Source organism: Nerophis ophidion, linkage group LG08, assembly GCF_033978795.1.
Source record: "Nerophis ophidion isolate RoL-2023_Sa linkage group LG08, RoL_Noph_v1.0, whole genome shotgun sequence".
NCBI lineage: Eukaryota > Metazoa > Chordata > Actinopteri > Syngnathiformes > Syngnathidae > Nerophis > Nerophis ophidion.
In genome coordinates this window covers 59,525,505-59,549,322 of record NC_084618.1, presented here as the reverse complement: position 1 = coordinate 59,549,322, position 23,818 = coordinate 59,525,505, and the positions used below count along the sequence as shown (strand labels likewise).

General features: G+C 39.5%; 1 long non-coding RNA gene across 1 annotated transcript in view; it reads right to left on the bottom strand.

Moving 5' to 3' along the window:
* Nucleotides 1–1,286: 1,286 nt before the first annotated feature.
* The window catches only part of LOC133557098 (uncharacterized), a 37,792-nt gene continuing 15,260 nt past the window's right edge, over nucleotides 1,287–23,818 (bottom strand). Inside the window, exon 3 of the long non-coding RNA XR_009807690.1 lies at nucleotides 1,287–1,343. This is a non-coding gene — a long non-coding RNA (uncharacterized LOC133557098). The remainder of the gene's footprint in view (nucleotides 1,344–23,818) is intronic.

Here is a 23,818-nt window from a genome sequence, read left to right as displayed (position 1 = left end):
TTTGCCGGGTCTGAAAATAAACTATATCTCCCAGAAGCCTCTGCCTAGTGCGGGACCACCATGGTGGGGGTGTGGAACGCTGTACGCAGGAAGTGAAGTGTGTCCAAAATAGGTAAGAGTAAATAGATTTTTGGATATTTCTTGAAAATGACATTAAAATCTGTCCATCCTTGAGTTAGGTTGCTAGCAAACAAACCGTGGACAAAAATACAACCTCCTGGGTGGAGGTAAGAAAGTCTGCATTCTGCAAAGCAAAGCATGGCACTTTTGTCTCAAGCATTTCTAAGGCGACACAGAGCCACCTGGTCACGTTGCACCACATAGAGGGAAATCACCAAAAAACCTGTTCACTGCAGGAAATACGAGTAAACTGAAAAGCTACTTGATAAATCATAAATCCATCCATCCATCCATCCATCTTCAACTGCTTCCTCTCTCGATGTCGCGGGGGGCTGGAATCTATCCAGCTGCAGTCAGTCGGAAAGCAGGGTAACCTAACAAGTCGCTGTACGATTGACTAAGCCGGAGTAGGAACCCAACGCAGAGCAAAAATAAATGAAAATAATAACAAAAAGCGCACTGAATAAGGTGTGAGGGAAAATGCACAAATAAGGGGTAGAGAAACAGAAATTGCACAAAAAATATGTGGCGAGGTGACAGTTAACATAACATGGCAACGGGACTGAGCCACAGGAAACGAGAAGCGCGAGTGAAGCCGAAGCAGAGGAGATGAACACTACTGAAAAGTTAATCATCAGGAATCTACTGGCACCAAGTGAAGGGAATGGAGAAATTTTAAGTAATTAGGAGGAAATGAGTATCAGGTGTGCATGCAGGTGGCTTTGCCCCGTGACTCAGAAACCAGGCGCTGCAACAAAAAGAAGACAGGCGGCAGCAGATCTGCCAGATCATGACAGTATAAGGCAACCCCTGGCGGCGTACCTGGTTTTTCAGGATGAAGAGAGTAGAAGTCACACAGAAAGGCTGGATCTAGGATACCCAAGAGCGTTCTTCAGGACTAGAGCCATCCCAGTTGACCAGATAATGAACACCACTGCCCCGCCTCTTGCAGTCTAGGATGGCCTTCACAGTATATGCAGGTTTTGACCAATGGTACAGCGGTCTGGTGGAGACCGGCTTGAGATTGGAGACGTGGACAAACGGATGTTGCTTGATGGATGGAAGCAGCTGGAATTCGACCGCCACAGGGCCAATGATCCTGGTGGTCTTGAAGGGCCCCACAAACCTGGGAGAAAGCCCTTAGAATAGTCAGTAAAAGTTCAAGTATCTTTCTCCCCGCAGGAGAAGAAGTTTGAGCAGCGTGGGACATGAGCGCCGTCTGCCTGGGAGAGACGGATGGTGTAGTTAGAGATATGATGGTTTGGGCTTCCACAGTAGCGACACAGGCGTAATCTTTGTCGTGCATTGACACCGCATCGTTCGGCTGACGAATGGTGGTTATGGCGGGAACGATTACAGGGTCAACTCTGGCGGCTTTTGATATTTCCCCAATAGGCACAGAGGGACGTATCAGCTATCCTCCTTAGCGTCCTCTCTATTGAACTCGCAAATTCTGTCATCTAAAAAAAATACCCCAAATATTGGGTTTTTTTCTTGAGCAAATTTCAAATTTGCAAGCAAGTAATAACCTGTGATTAATCATGATGGACAAGTGATGTGTCGTTTGAAACATTCAGGAAGTATCCTTAACCTCCACTTGCCCACTTTCTTTGGGTGAACACTAAGAAGTTTAACTGACAAGATAAAGTGGATTTTATTTTTTCATCTTATTGTTGCGACATGGTAGTTGAGCAGTTTTGCGATTTTAAACTGTGAGAGCACCACCGAGCTCGTGACAGGGTGTGTGAGTCTGTGTGTGTGTGTGTGTGTGTGCGTACATGTGCATGTGTGTGTGTGAGTGCGTGCATGGGAAGTGGGAGAGTTCAACTAGTTGTTGTTTTTGGCCTTGTTCTTAAATAGATAGTTGATGCATCATCCCCTTGTCATGTTTGTGTGACATAAAGTACTGTTTAGCTTTATTCTGTGTTCTACATGTACACATTTTTACTAAAATATGGACTTTTGTCGAGGCTGGAACCCATTATTCAGGTTTACATTGTTTCTTACAGTGAAATTTGCTTTAATATACAAATTGTTGTATTTATTAACCCTGTTCAAGAACCAATTACAGGTTTGTAAATTGTGATTCAACTTATTTCCAGGTTCGAAATAGAATTTTATGCAAGACATCAAATTGTGTTAAGTTTTATTTAAAAAAGCCATTAAACATTTCCTTAGAAGTCGCCAAAGCTTCCACTGTATCGTGTCGAACTTGACCGGCGTTGGTATTGCTTCACTTCCTGAGGGTTTGTCCCAAAGTCTGGCCCATAAGGAAGATTTCACGATAAAGATTTAGGCCTGTGTTCCTCACAAACTGCCTCCTCTGGTCACGTTAAATTTGGACCTCATTAGTCATAATCGGCTCCCAGTAGGCCGGCCTCGGAAAAAAACAACTTCGGTTTGGCAAAGGCAACGAAATGCTTCAAGCAAAATGTGCCTGACCCAGAGACAAGAAAGCAAATATGTCTTATCTGCTGCATAAAGGTTTTAGTTATTTTCCTGTATGAAAGCAGATTAAAGATCTCGTTGGCTCAACGTTGAATGTCTGAACGTAAAATTTAGGCGCACATATTTGTAAACTTGCTATGAATAGGCTGTTTTGTAGTTCTATTTCTGCAATAAGAACTTAATCAATAAACAAAAGCCCGTGCACTAATCTACTGTTAGCATTGTGGCTTCCTCTCCTCTCATTTCCACCAAACCACAGGGAGAAAGCGATGAGCAAGCAGTAACCGGAGGATAGCAATCTGGGTCTGAGGAATTTGGCCGCTCGTCCTTGGTGACATGACAAACTGGTAGTGATGAGGCCATCAGAATGACTGATCCCGCTCATACTAGAAGCATGTAATTTCTGAGCTGACTGCCAGTGTATAGGCGAGCACTTCAAACATCCATATTTCAGTGACAGTGGGCTTCAGGGTAAAACAACCCATTTATCTGTAATCTGTTTTAAAAAATGCCTAGGAAGAACGAGGCAGGCCCTTGATGGCGAAAACAAAAATGCCTGAGGAGACTTTTGTCAAGTGGTGAAAAATAGAAAGACGAGGTTACGTAAAGCTTCAATTGACCAAAGCTTGACCCCATTTGCATTCCCCAGAACACTAGGGTGCAAATTGTGGTTTACATCCCGGTGGCGTACCTCAAGGCCGCCCTTTTAGTCCTTACCTTTTTGTCAGTTGTTTTTCGTAATGTAATTTGTGCAACAAAGTGTTGTTTCAGCTTGTTTACTTCAGATGCAGTAGTACAGGGGTCGGGAACCTTTTTGGCTGAGAGAGCCATGAAAGCCAAATATTTCAAAATGTATTTCTGTGAGAGCCATATATTATTTTTTAACACTGAATACAACAAAATGTGTGCCCTTTTAAGTAAGACCAACATTTTTAAAGTATAATAAGTCTCTTATTCTTTTTAATAAGATTTTTATTCCGAAGCTAACCAATAATAAATAAAACACTTCTTACCATTAATGCGACTTCTTGAACAGGTGTGGTAGAAAAACGGTTGGATGGATTAAAATGCATGAGAATTTTTATATTTTCAATTTTATTTTTAACGTTGTGATTATGTTAGAATAATTATGTATATATTATCACACAACTTTTATGTTTGAGGGCCGTTGCTATAATTATTATCAATTGTGCTCAAGTGGTATTTTTATTTGTCTGTGCAAAGCTGACAATCCAAAAGATTGCCAGCCAGTCTGGTATCAGTGTCTGAGTCCAGGAACGGCCCGCTGACTGCCAAGGCCGAACACCGCCGTGACACGGACAGAGCAGAGAGACAAGGCGATATCACCACAACAAACACATTTGCATTTTTGCATAATTATATATTGTGTCTAACTGGAGTTGTCGAGATTACCTCCTTCCCTCAGCGACAGCTTCAGTGACGTAAACAGGGACCTCCCAAATAAATGGTGGAAGCACACAGGCTGGACTTTTAGAACGCAGTTTGGATCTTTTGCTAGAATACAGCCGAAAACACGTCTCCTCATTGAGCCAAATTGAACTGTGTCTCTGCATAATTCCTTGCTCCTCGTCTGTTTATTAAATATCATCAATGTTTGAACCTGAAAGATTACCAGCGGATATAATGTAGAAATGTCAGCTAAGGATTATATAAGAGCCAGATGCAGTCATCAAAAGAGCCACATCTGGCTCCAGAGCCATAGGTTCCTTACCCCTGCAGTAGTAGTTTGTTCAACTTCTTTATATTAGTTATACTAGTAGTGTTCCTTAAGGTTCCATTTTAAGTCTACTCCCTTCCTTCATTTGGGCAATTCAACTGGTGGACTGGGTATTCAGTTCAAAAAACTTTTGAAAGGCTCCCATTTTTGCTGTAGATTTTTAAAAACACGAGTGCTGCCGTATAGATTTTTGACTAGATTTTTGCGTTGAGTCTTTACAAACAGCGCTGTGCTTCTGTAACTAAATGAAATATCAAATGTCCACTGTTTTCTGGAAGAAGACTAATAGTGAAGGGAGAAATAAGCACTCAAAACATTTCAGTGAAATGTCCTGCACTAAGGCCCTGTGGAGGGGGACGGGGGCGTGGCCTGTGGGCCTGCAGCAAAGCGGGGTGTGCCAGGACCGGCCTTGAAATTAGCAACAGGTGCGTAGATGGCCCACTTGGGCGTTGTTATCTAATCACCTGTCGCTCTGTTATAAGCAGCAGCCAGGAGGAGAGACGGGGTTAGAGCTGGAGAGAAGCTGGAGCGAGAGCGTGACGGACACAGAGACAGTTGCTGAAAAGCGACCAAAGAGACTATATTGAAGAACCATTAATCTATATTGTGAACCTGGACCGGGCTCTCAATTAGTAGTCTGAAGAACCCCCTGGAGGGCAACCTCCACAGGCCCCTTCTACACTAAGCCGGCTAAGGTTATCCAGGGTAAATCCCACCTAACCGTATCTTTGTCCACACACACACACACAATGGTCGTTTAAGACCCCCACACCTCTCCGTCCGCCGGCTCAATGAGACCTAGTACGCATGCGCGGAAAATGCGCAGGTCACAGTACCCTCCAGTGTTGCTTTGTGTGCAAGTTCTTAAAATAAATGTAACTTATCTGAACAATATCCAGTGTTGTGGTATTTCAACTAACTGGAATCCAGTGTGCTGTGGGGCCCTATTGTAGTGAATCACACCTGAGACATCATAAATTAATCAAATCTTTAATGGACACGTGAAAGTAAACAATGTGATAAACATTTTACATCAGTCAATATAGGGATCTAGATATCTGGTCAGGACACTCTTTACTCTTTTGCCTTCACCTTCATTTTCGTTTCACATTCGTTTTTGGTGACTTTATATACTCTGGACCTAGACGTTGAGTCCACGACACACATGGCGGACACCAACTGATACAATCTGCTTTGCCAGTCCACATTTTCCATAATCTTCCCTCGACGGACAGGTATTACAAAGCACACGCTACCTTTTTTTTATCACATCTTCAGGGACTCGCATTCTCGTTGTCTCTCCTTCAACAATTGGACAAAGTTTTACGTTAAGTAGAATCACAATTTTCTTGCCATCTTAGAAGTGAGAAGGTATTCATGTGTGATTTCCACCATTGTCTGTACATGTAGAGGAAGGAGAAACACGGGCATGTCTGAATGACTCGCCTCCATATTTACCTCCGAGTGGAAACAGGTTATTATGAAGCTGGCTGTGGCGCGGCCTATCTGACGTCACTTCCCGTGTGGGGCGCGGCCTTTCTGGCGTCACTTCCCCTCCGAACTCAGTTTGTAAACTATCAATGAGTCCATACAAAGCTAAGAGTCGGAAATTCAAGAAATACATGGCGCGCTTACCCGTGTAAAAAATTATCCAAGGAGGGTTACCTTGAACTAGGGATGTCAAACGTTCGGCCCACGGGCCGGATTAGGCCCGCGAACAGGTTTTATCTGGCCCGCGGGATGAGTTTGCTAAGTATACAAATTAACCTGAAATTTTCGAATGAAAGAAACAGCTCTTTTACATGTGTCCACTGGATGTTGCAATAGCAATTATTTGTATCTCTGTAGATCAGGGGTCATAGCACGCCTTTATTTTTGTTGTTTGGGTGAAAACCAGCAGACAGTCGAGAGAATGGTTGCCCTGAAACTTGGTAGTCTCCCGGAAAAATTGAGATGGTTGGCAAATGTGATGTCAAGCGGCATTCAAATAAAACTCGCGGGCCGCACTAATATTAAATTTTCATATTAAGGTGCGGGCCGTGTCGCGTGTCTGATACCCCTGGCTAATACGTAGCACAAAGAAAAACATTTCTTTACGCTGTGTTATTTCATTTTAAATTTCAGAAGAGTCTTGTGGCTCCCATAGTTTTCTTTATTTTGTGAAACGGGTCAAAATGGCTCTTTGAGTGATAAAGGTTGGCGACCCCTGCTGTAGATGATGGTACATACAGTATGTACAAAAACCACATGTTAGTACATCAATCCAGAAAAATGATCACACTACATACTACATGGCATACTGTAATTTGATTGATATTTTTTTATCTTGATTGATTGAAAATTAACACCAATGAGTTGACTGATGAACGTCATCACATCATTCATTCAGAAAATCTAAATAACGACAAATAAAGATAGAATACTATTAACCGCAACATGTAAGTGTAAAAAAAACAACAAAATTATGATTTGTACATTTTCAGAATGTGCTTCTATTTTTAAACACAGAAAACAATCTGAAGGTGTCTTTATTTTTAAGTTATCGTGCAGGGATTTTACCAGTCCGGCCCACTTGGGAGTAGATTTTTCTCCATGTGGGACCCCATCGAAAATGAGTTTGACACCCCTGCCTTAATTTATGGTTTAGTGTGGCCGAAACGGGATTTAGGCTAAATAATTATTAGTTTAAGGGGTTATCCGGCTTAGTGTAGACATGGCCTAAGTCGATCACAACAATGGAAAAACATGTATACTTTGGTGTCATTGTTTTGTTTATCTCACTAGATGACAATGTACGGTATTGTACAACGTGAAATAACATGATAGCTTACTGGATGGTTAATATGGCTTAACCAGTGCACTAAATTCCAACATTCATTAATCATGTCATGTTTTTCGGGTAAAGAATAAACTTTTAAGGCAGTGAACTATGAACTTAAACCGGTTTCCCGAGAACATTGTCATGTCAATGTTCCACAAGATTATGGAAAACGCACTTCATAGAAAACTGACATTCTTTAAGCCTGGTGTATACTCTCGTGTCACGTAACTTGCGTACGTTTGATTGATTGAAACTTTTATTAGTAGATTGCACAGTTCAGTACATATTCCGTACAATTGACCACTAAATGGTAACACCCAAATAAGTTTTTCAACTTGTTTAAGTCAGGGTCCACGTAAATCAATTCATGGTAACGCCATCTTGGCCCTTCCTTTTGTGCAGATCACAAAAATTGTAGGTTTGGGTCGAAGCAGAATGAAGTGTTTTTTGTTTTTTTTCTTTGTCATGAAAAAGGGAGGTTTTCATCAAGAAAAAGGGGGGTTTTTTGGGTTGGTGCACTAATTGTAAGTGTATCTTGTGTTTTTTATGTAGACTTAATAAAAAAAATTACAAAAAAAAAATTTAAAATAAAACAAAATTAATAAAAAATTCTTCTGCGGCCCGGAACCTGGTTGGGGACCACTGTGTTACAGTGTATCCACTCAATATGACAGTTAGATTGTAGCTGAGATAGTCACCAGCGCCCCCCACGACCCCAAAGGGAATAAGCGGTAGAAAATGGATGGATGGCTATGTATTAGGGGTGGGAATCTTTGGGCATTTCACGATTCCGATTTGTTGCAGAATCGATTCTCTATTCAAAACGGTTCTCTTAATTTATTATTTTGTATATAAATTATTATACAACTTTTTTACAGAAGCTCATCATAGTCGCTGACGTATGACTTTTTCGCAAAGTGTTGGTCTAAAAATACTTATTTTTAAAAAGGTATTTTTAACATTTCATTTACAAAAATAACAATGTTAATCAATCGAGCAACTCCAACCCAATCCTAGCTTTACAGTATTTAGCATTAGAAGTGTATATCATTAAGATTTTATTGATACAATATCCTTATCGTTTTTTCTTATCTATACCGGTACTCTTATCGGTACTACATGTAATTGGTGTAAATAAAGATTTTAAAAATGCATTTTTATCACAATTTTTATTGTCACAAGAGGTTAACGCCATGTAAGATCTCACAGCAGGGAAGTCTTATTAACAGCTGCTATTTAATTCTTCAAAAGTCAACTATGTTTGCAATGCAATATAGTTATGTCATCCTCTTGTGAAGACCACACAGACCCACCACTGTGTTTCTATTCATTACAATTACACTCAGATGGAAATAATATTTATGTAGGCAGAGCAGAAACCGTTTATATGGTACATACATCTTATCATAGTTTATATCATATCAAATATATTGTATGCAGTTAAGCAACATTTGTTTCAATGCCACGTAAACACACTGCCATGGAGTGACATCAGACAACAATTACAGACTTGTAAGCGGATGCTATCTTGCTTTTGAACAACTTTATGGATTGTTATATAACATCCATTTTTCACTTTTTTGAGTAGATAAATATTGGCCTGTGGATTACTGGATAGCTAGACACTGGACTTTTGAGAAGGAAATATTGTTACAAACTTTTGAGTGGTGTTGTGTATATTGTTGTGTATATTCCAAGCTGATTGTCACATCCTTAGGTGATTATCACATAATCTCATACAATGTTTTAACCAGACAGTTGAATACCATCTGTACAAAAAAACAAATAAACTAGGATTTGGTTGAGCGTTTCATAAACATCCATCAATCTTCTTCTGATATGCTGCGAAGCCCAGACTTCCCTCTCCCCAGCCACTTCGTCCAGTTCCTCCCATGGGTTTACGGATGTGTTCCCAGGCCAGCCGGGACTCACAGTATCCCCTTAATGTCCTGGGTCTTCCCCGTGGCCTCCTATTAGTCGGACGTGCCCTAAACACCTCCCCAGGGATGCGCCCGGAGAGGCAACCTGACCAGATGCCCGGACCACCTCAACTGGCTCCTCTTGATGTGGAGGAGCAGCGGAGTTGCTTTCAGCTCCTCCCGAATGACAGACCTTCTCACCCTATCTCTAAGGGAGAGCACCGCCACCTGACAGAGGAAACTCATTTCGGGCGCTTGTACCCATGATTTTGTCCTTTTGGTCATAACCCAAAGTATATGACCATAGGTGAGGATGGGAACGCAGATCGACCGGTAAATAGAGAGCTTTGCCTTCCGGCTCAGCTCCTTCTTTACCAAGAAAGATCAATGCAAGGTCCGCATCACAGCAGACGCCGCACCAATCCGCCTTTAGATTCTACGATCCACTCTTCCCTCACTCGTGAACAAGACTCTGTACTTGAACTCCTCCACTTGGGGCAAGATTTCCTCCCCAACCACCAGATGGCATTCCACCTTTTTTCGGGCAATAACAATGGACTCGGATTTTGTTTTATTAAATTTCTAAATGAATACAAAAATGAATAAACAAATAAGGAAAAGTACAATAACAATGTAACAAAAAAACTGACTTTACATGCCTAGTAAATGATGCATCAGTTATTATTTCAACACTGGTGCTCAAACTATAGTATTACAAGTTGTCAAGAACTTACAAATGAAGATGTTTAATTGGTGGTTGCGTCTACAACTGGAAGTGGTTATCATATTTGCAAAAAAAAAAACATATCACCTGACACGTAGAAGTCATTTGAGAACTGATGGGCTCTGTATTTTAGTTAGTTTGGTAGTTAGAGGTGGCTCCAGAAGGGTGCACCGTGCAGGGCCATGTATAGAAAGCCGGCCCCTGGTCGGCAAAGCTCCATGGAGATGAGTATTTTTCACATGCACGGTAAACACGATTTCCTTTTTTCTCTCAATAACAGCATCTCAGTCACATTACAACAATTTCCACAACTTTCAGCATTCAGATTCTGTTTTTAGCGAACATTGATTCTGTCCGCGATTCTAATGACAAGTAAATCTATGATTCTGTTTACCTTCGAGTCTATTTTTATGCTCTGCAGTGGCACCTGAATATATTGGAAAGTGCACGTGTGTCATAACTACGACGACAGCTGGATAAAAAGTACCGATAGCAGTATCATTTGTCCAAGAATTTTAATGGTCCGCTTGGACGGACCTGTACCTAAAAATACCCATACTCGGTATACATCCCTACTTAGTATTGATATTTACAAAGAATTTCAGAAGAAGTACAATTACAATACTTAATCTGGAATCTGGTTTAGGAAACAAAAAATGATATACATAATTAAATATAGACACAAATAGATATGATGTGCACTAAAACTATTAATTTCTAATTAATCATTATTAATGACACTATATTATCTGGATAAATTATGATTAATCACAGGTTATTATATTACATGCTTGCATATTTTCAATCATTTTATAAAAAGCTGACAAATGCAATTTTATTGTTACAATTTCATCCAGGAACATTTCTAAAATGTGTATCATTTATACGCTCCAGAATTGGTAACAGTTTTAGCTAAAGTCCGATTTGGGTGCATTTTGAAGTGAAAAGCGAGCACAACAGCTGGAGTCTCCTCACTCATCTTTGCACTGACCTGATCACTGCAACAACACACACGTCGGGTAACCAGCTGCTGTTAAGATAAAAGAGCATTTATAACCCAAACATCATATTTTTTTCTGATGAATCACTTGAGCTAACTCGTTTTTGCCAGCCCTAATATAAAACCTTTTCCTGATTCTATTTCATTTTGGACATTACATTTGCGCAACATTACAGCCATATTTTTGGCAGGTGTCTTCAAGGCTCCTGTAATTATATTGCTGGGAATGTGTTGGAAATGCAGTACAATGTTGAACTTTTGTAACTTATCCCATTAATTTTATGATAATACACGGATATAATCAATCAAACTTTGCAAATGTGTTTCATTATACCCTAAAATAGACAATAATGAAAGAGTTTAATGTCAAGGAGGACAATTGTGACATTTCTTGTCCTATTTAATCCCATTGCGATGCCCTTTTCTGCTCAAGGGGTCAGCGTCTATTGTTTCACGTAAGATTTCTTTTTTTTTTTTAATGGTCTCTCCCCCTCCCTCGCTGCCACACCTTTCTACCGTACAAACTCAGTACAGAGCCGGGAGGAATGCTGCATTAAACCTGGCCAACAATGACAACAAAACCCGTCAACAAAAGCTAAAAGGGCCAAACCCGACTTGGGTACCTCCCCTGGACACACAATGCTTACCTCAATACTCAACCTGCCCCTCCAATTTAACCCAACCCTCGCCCCCCTGCCAGGCAAGGATTGCTAGAGGACAGTGACCTTTTCACCCATGAGTCCCATCTTAGGTTCTCAGGAAGATTAGGAAGTAGTACAGGAACTGGGTGTAGCTGTCAATCCCAGTTGGAGAGTTTTCCAGTACTCTGGAGGAGGACCAGACACCGAATTAGGAGAACTCGTGTCTTGAATTTCATGCTGTATTGAAACAACATTGCCGGCTATTTTATCTTTCACTGCTTTGGCTATTATTCAAAAAATGTGAAAGTGATTCCACAGCAGTTTCCTATTACAGGCTCTTGCATTATGGATAACCAAAGTCAGCCTCTTTTTAAGACGCTTTTCCTGTCAATGGCAGTCAACGTTGCAAACATAAACATGCAAGTGGTGCGGCGCTCGTATTTATTTTCAAAGTTCCATTGACTTCTGTGTTGCTGTTGTTGTTGGATCCATGCCCAAAAACATTGGAGCTGTCTGGAAGGCTCCCCAGAGAACGGAGGCACAAGGGGCGCCATCAGGTGTGTTCGCCACAAGCGGGGGCCCACCTTGGCCTGAACACACACACACACACACACACACACACACACACACACACACACACGCTCTCTCAAGAGGTGTTGATGGTAAAGAAAGCCGCTCAGTAGACACAAAAGGGCGTAAAAAAAATCGACTGTACATCTGCACGCCACATTTAAGGATTACCTCAACCACATAAAATCACAGCAGTGGTGAAAAGACAAACAACAGCAAAAAGTGGTTAGAAAAGCTCCTGACACACTCCAGAAATTAATATCTCGCCAACAGCTGGGTGTTACCTTAGTAGACCGACTCCACAAAAAAGAAAAAAACCCTCTTTCCTCAATTAAGTCTTCCACAGAGCAGAAAGTTTGAAATTCCAGTGTTGAGATAAAAGCGTAATCCAGAGAGCTCAGTCCTGATAACCAGAGTTAGCGGCCATTACTGCAAAACGTTGCCAGATGCTGCCACAGCGAGTTCGATCCTATCACTGCCTTTAAAGTCGTTACATACGCCGACTGGGGCTGCGTATGCAATAGTGCTCATTTAGATTAGTATCTAAATTAAGAATTGATTGTGACATTGTTTCTGTAGCTGGGTGTGCATGGAAATACAAAAAAGGTCCAATGATGTCGTGCCATCAACATAAATCAAATCTCATGTGAGCACTGCATGCTGGGATAAAAAATAATCATTATATTAACTGTTTATTATTGTTATGTGGTTATGTTCCTTCATGGTAATGATTATGCAAAAATTATTTCCATCCCATGATTTAAAAAAATAATAATAATTTGTCTTTTAGGTTTTGCACTATTTCAACTAAGATGTAATTAAATTAATATCAAGCCTACTGTATGTACAGGTATTTTTTTTTTCTAAAAATTCAAATTGAAAACAAAAGACAAAAAAAATCCATAAGATTTGTCTGGCCAAAGAAAGACTTGAAGTCATAATTTCTCATTTATAAATTACTGAACCTTAATGACACAATTTAAGCAAACATGGTTGATATTCGAGCGTGCAGTTTTTCTACCATATTTTTTTTTATACAGTATAATTTGTTTCGCCATCGGACAGCGTCTTAGATCATTTATCAACATAATTTATTAAACCTTTTTTCTTCAGATATATTTCAGAACTAAATAATGGTATTTGATTGAATTAAAAAAAATTACAATAAAGTGCAACCACTGTTTAAAATAATAACTAAGAAAAACAATTTCTGTAGAAATTGCATGCAAATGCTGAAAATCTGTAAACAAACTAAAAGACTAACTGTTAGCACATTAGCCAGATAGCAACGAGTAACAAAACACAACTCTGGAAAAACGTAACATGGTAACGTTAACGTGTAAAATTACAAAATATTTGACATTAAGGCATACAAATATTAGCATGCTAACAGTTAACATGCATTTAGTAAGATATTTGACTCTCAAAATGAGCTAAAATAGCTAGCATGCGTGCCAAAAAGATTAGCTAAAAAGAGAGCACGCTCGCAAATGACTGTTAAGGAAAAGTGTGAAACTATGGGAATGACAGAACATTTTGGAAGTTGGGCATGTGTTGGATGAGGAGAGTGTGTTGTGGGTGGAATAGTTTGACTTGGTTGAGAACTGTAGTAAATGTGGACGCTTCAAAAATTGTCCGTTTATATTACATGAGGAAAAAATGTATTATTTCTGAAAATGCGAATTTTTGCGACAGTAAAAATGGTATGATGCTGTACATTTTGAAAGTGAAATGGCTTGAATCAGATCAACAAATTGGGAGGACAGGGCAGATGAAAAAAGGGTAGAATAATAATTACAACACTGTGCAATTAATAAAAAAAAAAAAAAACATTTACAGACAGAATGCAAAAAAAATTACCTAAACTGACTCAGAGTAAACATAAGAAGTCTGTGTGGAACTCTCCATAACCAGTCATGAGTAAGCTACTTGGAAAATGTAGTAAGCTAGGCTACAAGTTACACTCCATTAAATGTAGCTAAGCTACAGGGGAAGCTATACCCGGAGAATTGTAGCAAGCTACAATTCAAGCTACAAGGCAGAAGTGGCTTACGACATCAAGATAGATAGTACTTTAGTGATTCCTTCAGGAGAGTTCCTTCAGGAAAAAAAGCTACATACTGCATATATATCCCCAGTATGACATGCATTAAGCTACCATTTTAACGGCATTTATAGTCATGGGCGCACATGTACAGTCTCGATATTAATGTATTTGAGAGTGTACAAATGAACCCTAAAACAACCCCATTTAGGGGTCCCTGCACCCCACTGTATGTAGTTTGCCTTTTCTTTGGCCTACCCCACTAATGTCAGTCATTTTCTCTGCCTGTGCTGTAAAACTTTTCATAATCTCAACTCACATTAAAGTATGCTCCTAAATGTGAGGTGAAGTGAATTATATTTTAGAAAGCGCTTTACATTGTGAAACCCAATATCTAAGTTCCATTTAAACCAGTGTGGGTGGCACTGGGAGCAGGTGGGTAAAGTGTCTTGCCCAAGGACACAACGGCAGTGACTAGGATGGTGGAAGCGGGAATCGAACCTGTAAGCCTCAAGTTGCTGGCACGACCACTCTACCAACAGAGCTATACCGACCGTGTGTTGCACTTCTTAGATGAAGAGATCAGTTATGATTTTGGTTTATAGAGTAAACAACTAAAAACTAAGATTTTGGGCAGTGTTTTCTCAAAAAATATACAATTGTCCAACTATGGCCAAGGACAAGCATTATTGTGGGCTTCCTGGACGTTGTCTTCATCACCAAAGGAAGAATCTAATCTGCTGGAGAGAATCACAGTTTCGTAATAAAAAAGTGCGGGTACTTTCCAGGCCCGCCTGCAGTCCGGACCTGTCTCCCATTGAAAATTTGTGGCGCATTATGAAGCGTAAAATAGGACAGCGGAGACCCCGGACTGTTGAACGACTTAAGTTCTACATAAAACAAGAATGGGAAAGAATTCCACTTTCAAAGATTCAACAATTAGTTTCCTCAGTTCCCAAACGTTTATTGAGTGTTGTTAAAAGAAAAGGAGATGTAACACAGTGGTGAACATGCCCTTTCCTAACTACTTTGGCACGAGTTGCAGCCATGAAATTCTAAGTTAATTATTATTTGCAAAAATAAATAAAGTTTCTGAGTTTGAACGCCCCCCGCGACCCCAAAAGGGAATAAGCGGTAGAAAATGGATGGATGGATATATATATATATATATATATATATATATATATATATATATATATATATATATATATAGCTGCGTGCTCGCCCGACACTGCGACAATGATGTCATGTTATTGATGGGAAAATGCATTTTTAGACAATATGATATACCTGAGTAGCTAGGAGACACAGAGTAACAAGATGGGGGAAATGGATTAGAAAGGACAGATTTTAAAAAATAATAAACATTTTTAAACTTGGGACTTTTCGCAGGCCGGAATTTGGACGCTGGCGGGCCGCTTACCACCCGTGGGCTGTAGCTTGGCAACCCCTGCACTAGACAGTACATCAGAATCAGAAGTACTTTATTAATCCCTGAGGAAAAATCAAGGAATATAATATAATAAATATCTTACCTTTACTTGTAAATGAAGTCCTTTCGCCTTTCCTTCTGAACGGAGATCTTTATGACTTTAATGTAAAAGTCCTCCTTTTTCTCTTTTTGAGTTTTAAGAGTCTCTCTTTCTCAATTGAGATAATTGCCATAAAACGCAAGCTCCTGTTTCCCCAAAAAGCAAATGGCGTTTATCAGGTCTTAATATGTCACAATGTTCCTTTACATCGGCACTGTGGATGCTGATATTTTGTTTCCGCCGTTCATTTAGAGGCAGATCAATATTCCAAATATTTTGAAAGAAATCTGACCTTGAATGTGGGCTGATGAGCTTTCAGGTTTTTCGAGGCTTCTTGGCAGGTTTTTCAGATCCATCCCATCCATCCATTTTCTACCGCTCTTCCCTCTCGGGGTTGCAGGGGGTGCTGGAGCGTATCTCAGCTGTATTCGGGCAGAAGGCAGTGTACACCCTGGACAACTCGCCACCTCAGTATATCCCATTTGGGTCCAAACACGGTCACTCGTTGAGAATTAAAGGCAGGGAAAGCAATGACGTTTTTTTGTAGCACAACCACAAAGTCATTCTTTTCCAGTATATCAATCCTTTTGAAATGAACACATTATTTTTTGTCCTCAGACCACACGTTTGAATCAAACCTGGCAGCTTTGTCGTTGTTCTCCCAGTATTATAGCTTGCTTTGATTGAAAGTCCTGTCTTAAAAAAAATCATTATTTTAGAAATCAAATCCTCCATTTTTAGGGCAAAAAAGCATCACAGTTTGCGGGAAGCGTAGCAGTTGTTATCTGTTGTTTTCTTCTACTTCTTCTACCGGTGATGGCAGTTCATGAAGTGCAAGAAGAAAAAATATCGCCCCCTACGTTGAGGCGGGAGTAATTGCTGCCTCATGGCCTGCCTTTTCCCAGTGGCAACAAGCACACCCCCCCTCGCACGTACACGCTTAATACACTTTGTGTGTAGCTGTGGAAGCACCACCTGTATCTGCCTCCCTTCTCTTCTGCTGTGTTGTTTTCATCAGGAAACATGGAAGTTTATCACAATTTACAGGAACCAAACCAAAATCACATAGAAGCAAAGACCAAAAGAGAAATATTCAAACTTATTTTATTTTATTACTTTGTTTTTGAACTTCTCATGATTAAGCCACAGTCCCCCCCACACCCCCTCCATAGGTAAGCTATAGAAATCGTTACCCATTCAAAATGTAGTGAAGCTACAGGAAAACTGGAGCATGCATAGAGGCAACCGTAAACTCGGATTCAGGGAGAGCTTCGGTTTTTTTTTTTGTCTTCCGGGTCAAAAGGGGGAGCTCGACTTATTCGAGGGGTGTCTTAAAAAAATAATCGAATTTTGTGACATTTCTTTTTCTTTTTTTTCAAGTTATGGTACACAGCACATTTGAAAATAGATTGAAATCATGTACTGTATTTTTCGAACTATAAGTAGCAGGTTTTTTTTCATAGTTTGGCCAGGGATGCGACATACTCAGGAGCAACTTATATGTGAAATTATTAACACATTATCGTAAAATATCAAATAATATTATTTAGCTCATTCACGTAAGAGACTAGACGTATAAGATTTCATGGGATTTAGTGATTAGGAGTGACAGATTGTTTGGTAAACGTATAGCATGTTCTATACGTTATAGTTATTTCAATGACTCTTACCATAATATGTTACGTTAACATACCAGGCACCTTCTCAGTTGGTTATTTATGAGTCATATAATGTACACTTATTCAGCCTGTTGTTCACTATTCTTTATTTATTTTAAATTGCCTTTCAAATGTCTATTCTTGGTGTTGGGTTTTATCAAATAAATTTACCCCCAAAATGCGACTTATACACCAGAGCGACTTACTATATATGTTTTTTTCCTTCTTTATTGTGCTTTTTCGGCTGGTGCGACTTATACTCCGGAAAATACGGTAATAGGCTTTCGACATACCCTTTGATACACATTGTAACACTTTTGTTGCTTTGGTGCAGAACTGTTACCTGCATCTGCAGGCCAGACGCCAATGTGGGCAAAAGAGCTCAGCAGATATAGCCACACACTGTCGTCATTGCCTTGTGGCTTTTGGGGTGCTTGGACAACTTTACAACCTTTGCAATGCATTGTGGGGGCTGGGTAGACTTTGTTTACAATGTGAAAGCGAGCAACAAACTAGAATAAGATGGATCGGGCAAAATAAAAAAAACCCATAAAAACAAGGGACTGTACCGGAACAACCGGTACCCTATTATGAAGGCTCACTACCTGGAAAAAAATAACAAAACATGGTGGAATTGACTCATATGAGCTATGAACACATTCGATGGATGAGAAATTTGAATAAAGTAAAAGTGCCGCCAAACTTGTCTATATATCGTCAATGCAGTTACGGTGGCCGAACTGGGGCTAAACAGATTACCGATGGGGCTATAGCCCCCCACCCCCCAGCCCCTAGCCACGGTGTAGCGCCATACCTGGTCTGACTCTAAACTTCATTTATCGGCCTAGATAGGTGCTGCTGTTTTGGTTAGCAACAGTTGGTGTTAACCAGTTTGACCAATCTGAATGTCCTGTTACATTTATTGATATTTTTCTAACATAGGCCAATCCTGCCCGGGAATGACACCATACCGGCCTCCCAAGTTCAGTTAAAAACTTGTCTGACAAACATTTTTGCTGAAATTCCTAAAAACACTAAGCTGCTCCTGTTTTTGAGAGGAACATGGAACTTGTAAACAAATTGGCTGATCTTTGCAATGACATTATAACCTTGCAAACAAACAAACACTGGGTTCTAAACTTGTGATTTATATAACTGAGATGATCCTCAAGGGGGGAATTTTGCCTATCATTCACAATCCCTATGTAAGACAAGAACATATATGTTTTTCTTATTTTATGCATTCTAAGTCATCAAATACAGCAAGTACTAGGGAGTTAATAATGCAGCTAATGGGTATACTCTATTACGCCCGTAAAGCCCTCTAAAAACATTCAAAACCCGCCAACAATACTTCATTTACATCTCTTGACCTGATTATTAACTAGGACTGAACAATTAATCAAATTTTGACTCAGAGTAGAGCTTCTCGAGATCATAAAAATATAATATTCCGAAAAGAAATAATTAATGGGTCGTGCAATGTGCATGCAAATGCCTGAGCTTGTGACAGGGAAACAGATGAGTGAGCGCTTTAGAAGTTTGGGATCTGACCAGGGTTGTAACTTTTTATTTGACACCACGCTTGTATGCCTAATCAATAATTATTAGACGCAACAAAAAACGTAAGGTCATATAATTTTTGCGTTAACACAACCACGGGCCGAATCACAGAATTGGCCAATAAAACGGAAAACATCTTTTAACGCAGAGTATCAGGGAAAATTACATAAATATGAGTAACATGCTGTCATTGTAAGGAGAAGCAATATTTTTTGGGGAAAACAATATGTCCAGGACCGCTCATTCATTGCCTAATCATTCAACCGCTCAACACTGAACTAAACAATGTGGAGACGGCCTCTTGAAACGGCAATTAAACTACAAAGCTAAAGACACCCATAACCCATCTCATCTGCTCATGTTGTTGTGAACAACGTCAACAATGTAAGATCAATGTATAAACAGGACAGCAGTCGCAACTTAAGAGGCTCTCTTTTTTTTGTTTTTATAACAGCCTCAAGATGTCTCCAAACTCTTCAAGCTCAGATCAATGGTACCCTTCCACCTTCCCTTCACATTACCCGGTCTGACTGCGCTGACAAAATAAAGGTTTTAACCGCAACATGTAAGTGTAAAAAAACAAAAACAACAACAACATTATGATTTGTACATTTTCAGAATTTGCTTGTTCTATTTTTAAACAAAGAAAAGAATCTGAAGCTGTCTCTATTTTTAAGTTATTGTGCTGTGATTTTACCAGTCCGGCCCATTTGGGAGTAGATCTTTCTCCATGTGGCCCCCGATCTAAAATTAGTTTGACACCCCTGTATTACACAGATGGACTCATATTTAAAAATTATAACAAAATATCACAATTATTAACAATCTAACTCCTATTATCTCAACTTGCCATTGTTTAAGGTGCCTCTTTTGCATAGCGACCATGAGCAGGTGTTCCTTTGGCGTTCACTAAAGTCATTTATACAGGCAGGAAACATCACATCATAGCTAACTGGCAGGTCTCAGAAGTATAATGTATTGTTTTCTCTCACTCTGCAGTGATTCATTCCTGCAGGAAGTTGCAGGTTTGTGCGCATCGAGGCGCAATGGAAACCTAATCCATCAGGGAAGATCGAGGCGGGTGGGCCTAGGCTGTCTGACACTGGCCAGACGCCTCTGTGACAGCTCTTGCTTTAGCGCCGATATGTGTTGGCAAACAGCGTGAAATGACAAAAGTACTTTAAAATATCTAGTGAACTCAAATATTGGTATCGGAGAGTTGGTAGGAGCTTCATTAAACATGTGCATTCTAAATAATCTAAGAATTAGATCTAATGTACATTATTAAATAATGTTAACCTTAATTAGTTAATTTATATAGTTTAGGTAATCCCTGGTACTAAGTCTTTAACAGCTTGCTAATCATGAGATCAAATGGCGGCAGTGGCAAACAGAAGCATGCGTTCTCTTTGTGCTAAGCCGCACAAGCAGCTTCCTAATGCAATCAAACCTTTTGTAAACTTCACAAGTTGCAGCACCACGGACACTTCAGCTGCTTTATTTCAAACCTCCCGCGAACCACAAACAGCCCTAACTCGACCCAATTACTTAGTGCCTCTTTAAATGCTTGTGCCACATTTAGTGATCCTTTCCAGCAATGGACTACATGATCATGATCTTCTTCTTCATATCATACAATAAATAAATTAGACATGCCCTGACTTCATTTGAGCCCCAGCTGAAAGACTCACACATAATCACACACAACCACTAATAAAGTTGCACAACTGCACATTAATATCTGTATTTTGCTCATGCCTGTGTATTAATAAATCCATATTGGGTTTTGAAATCAAATCTGCACATTAATCATGTATAAAATGTTTTAACTATGTGTTTATCAAATACTATATTACATAGAGAATGTTTAATTAAATGTATATTATTTTGTTGTACAATTATTTTTAAATGCATATTTATTAATTTAATATTAAAATTAACATTGACCTATGTATATTGTTGTTTTTTTTATCAAGAATCAAATGATTATTGAAATTAATGTAAAAATTTATTGTTTTTAATTTGAATTAAATGTAGATTTCTATTTAAATAAACATTGATTGATTGATTGATTGATTTGTTGCATATATATATATATATATATATATATATATATATATATATATATATATACACATACAGTACATCAAATATACATTTAATTCAAACAAAAAAAATACAATTTCCATTGATTTTAAAAATAATGTGAATCATGATAAAACACACAAAAAAATATATAGGTCAATGTTAAGTAAAAAAAAATACAATATTAAAATAATGAATATACATTTTTAATAAATGTACAAAAATGAATATAAATTTAATGAATCGTTCTCTATATAATGTAGTATACACATACACACATAAATTTGACATTACAATAATTTAAATCAAATAAACAAAATACAAATATATACAATATATATAATAAAATACATATATTATATATTATACATATATATTACAATTATTACTATGTTTTTGTTTTTGCCTTACACCCTGAGCACCCTTTCTTGGCTTCATACGTCTCATACTTCTTCCCAGCGTAATGTTGTAATGCACAAAGTTCAACAGGGTTTGGAGGGCATTAAAGTCTTCATTAAATGATGAAGGAATATGAAACATACATGGAAAAAGCATCCAAAGAAGTTGCCAATGCAGTTGTAACTCCAAAGTACTAAACTATAACTAACATTTTTTTCTGAAATACGACAGTTAACTGGTTCCAGCATCCACTGGCAATAATGCACACTTTGTGCCCAGTGCCATCCTGCAGAATCTCTGTGAAGACAGTGAAGGTGACAGACGAGACTATGCTCTGTGAGCGGTTAGCATATGGTAGCAATCAGGGAAAGTGAGGGTCTGCTGGCCCTACGGTAATTAGCACACGGCCTCATGTTCATGTTTCTTATAATAGCTCAACACAAGCCCGGTGTGGACTAAAAATAAACAGGGCAATTAGGGGCGGCAAGGAAGGTCGTCATTTGAGGGCTGCGACCTATGAACCCGGGTCAAAACCTATATAGATGTGCCCATGTGGACCACCTGCACCCCTGTGGGTCGCTGGGGGAAAGGAGCCATGTCGTGTTTATGTTAGGGGTCAGGCGCAAAGCTAGACTGTTGTAGGCTAAACTGGATGTGTGAGTAAACACTGTCTATTTATATCTGCAGGGTGAACGCTGCCTGTGTTTTGGACCTAAGATGCAACTGTGGCACAAGCTTTAAAAGGTATGTTATGCTACATACGCAACATTTTAGACTTATGTTTTTGTTGAAAATGTACTCTTAAAGCCCTACTGAAACCCACTAGTACCAACAACGCAGTCTGATAGTTTATACATCAATGATGAAATATTAACATTGCAACACATGCCAATACGACCTTTTTAGTTGACTAAATTGCAATTTTAAATTTCCCGCGGAGTTTCTTGTTGAAAACGTCGCGGAATGATGACGCGTGCGCGTGACGTCACGGACTGTCAGGAAATATTAGCTCAGCACCACTTACGGCTGAAAGTCGTCTGTTCATGGCGTAATTACACAGTATTTTGGACATCTGTGTTGCTGAATCTTTTGCAATTTGTTCATATAATAATGGAGACTATAAAGAACACTGCTGTTGGTGGAAAGCGGTGGATTGCAGCTGTCTTTAGCACCGAGACACAGCTGGTGTTTCTTTGTTTGTTATGAAGCTTTAACACAGAGAGGTAAAGCAAACATGTTTTCTCTACGTCAACCAGCATGTTTTTGGATGGGGAAATTGTGATATATATATCTTACCGGACACATCATTGGATTATTCGTCGTCCTGCAGTAGCTGTTTAAAAGGCAGCTGTGAGCTTGGCTCCTCGGCTTCTATCTGAGACACTTCGTGTTCACCGCAGCCATCCGACCTTGAGGTATGTCTTTACAATCTCACTAAAACACTATTAAAACAATAAGCAGATAAGGGATCTTCCGGAATTATCCTAGTAAATGTGTCTAATTACATCTGAAACGCTCACACTAGCGCCGCCCGGAGCCGTCGCTTTTTCTTTTCTTCTTTTTTGTCTAGTCCTTCACTATCAATATCCTAAATCACAAATCTTTCATCCTCGCTCAAAATAATGGGGAAATTGTCGCTTTCTCGGTCCGAATTGCTCTTAGTGCTGGTGGCTCCCATTAAAAACAACGTGAGTATGTGTGGACAATGAGGGACAGGGAGGGATTCAAGTTGCACCACTGGCAAGAAATCTGCCACCAGACCCCGATTGAATGTACCAGAGTGTCTTCACATTTTACCGGCGATGCTAAGGCAGACATGGCACAGAGATGTATGGATAACCTGCAGATGCATTTGCAATGATTAAGTCAACGAAATCACAAAGGTGAGTTTTGTTGATGTTGTTGACTTATGTGCTAATCAGACATATTTGGTCACGGCATGACTGCCAGCTAATCGATGCTAACATGCTACGCTAATCGATGCTAACATGCTATTTATGCTAGCCGTATGTACATTTGAAACTAGATACCCACATTTAATGCGAAACAAACACTTACCAATCGACGGATTTAAGTTGCTCCAGTGTCATAAGATGCGAAAGTCCTGATCGTTTGGTCCGCACATTTTACCGGCGATGCTAATAAGGCAGCCATGCTATGGGCCACTTCATTAGGTACACCCACGCTATGGCCGAATAGCGTCAATAGCTATTCGCTCAATAGCTTCAATTTCTTCTTTAATTTCGTTTTCGCTATCTGCCTCCATACTCCGACCATCTGTTTCAATACATGCGTAATCTGTTGAATCGCTTAAGCCGCTGAAATCCGAGTCTGAATCCGAGCTAATGTCGCAATATCTTGCTGTGGTAACCGCCATGTTGTTTGTATTGGCAGCACTGTATGACGTCAAAAGGAAATGGATAGTGGTTTCGAAGATAGCGAAAATAAGGCACTTTAAAGCTTTATTTAGGGATATTCCGGGACCGGTAAAATTTTGAAAAAAACTTCAAAAAATACAAGCCACTGGGAACTGATTTTTATTGTGTTTAACCCTTT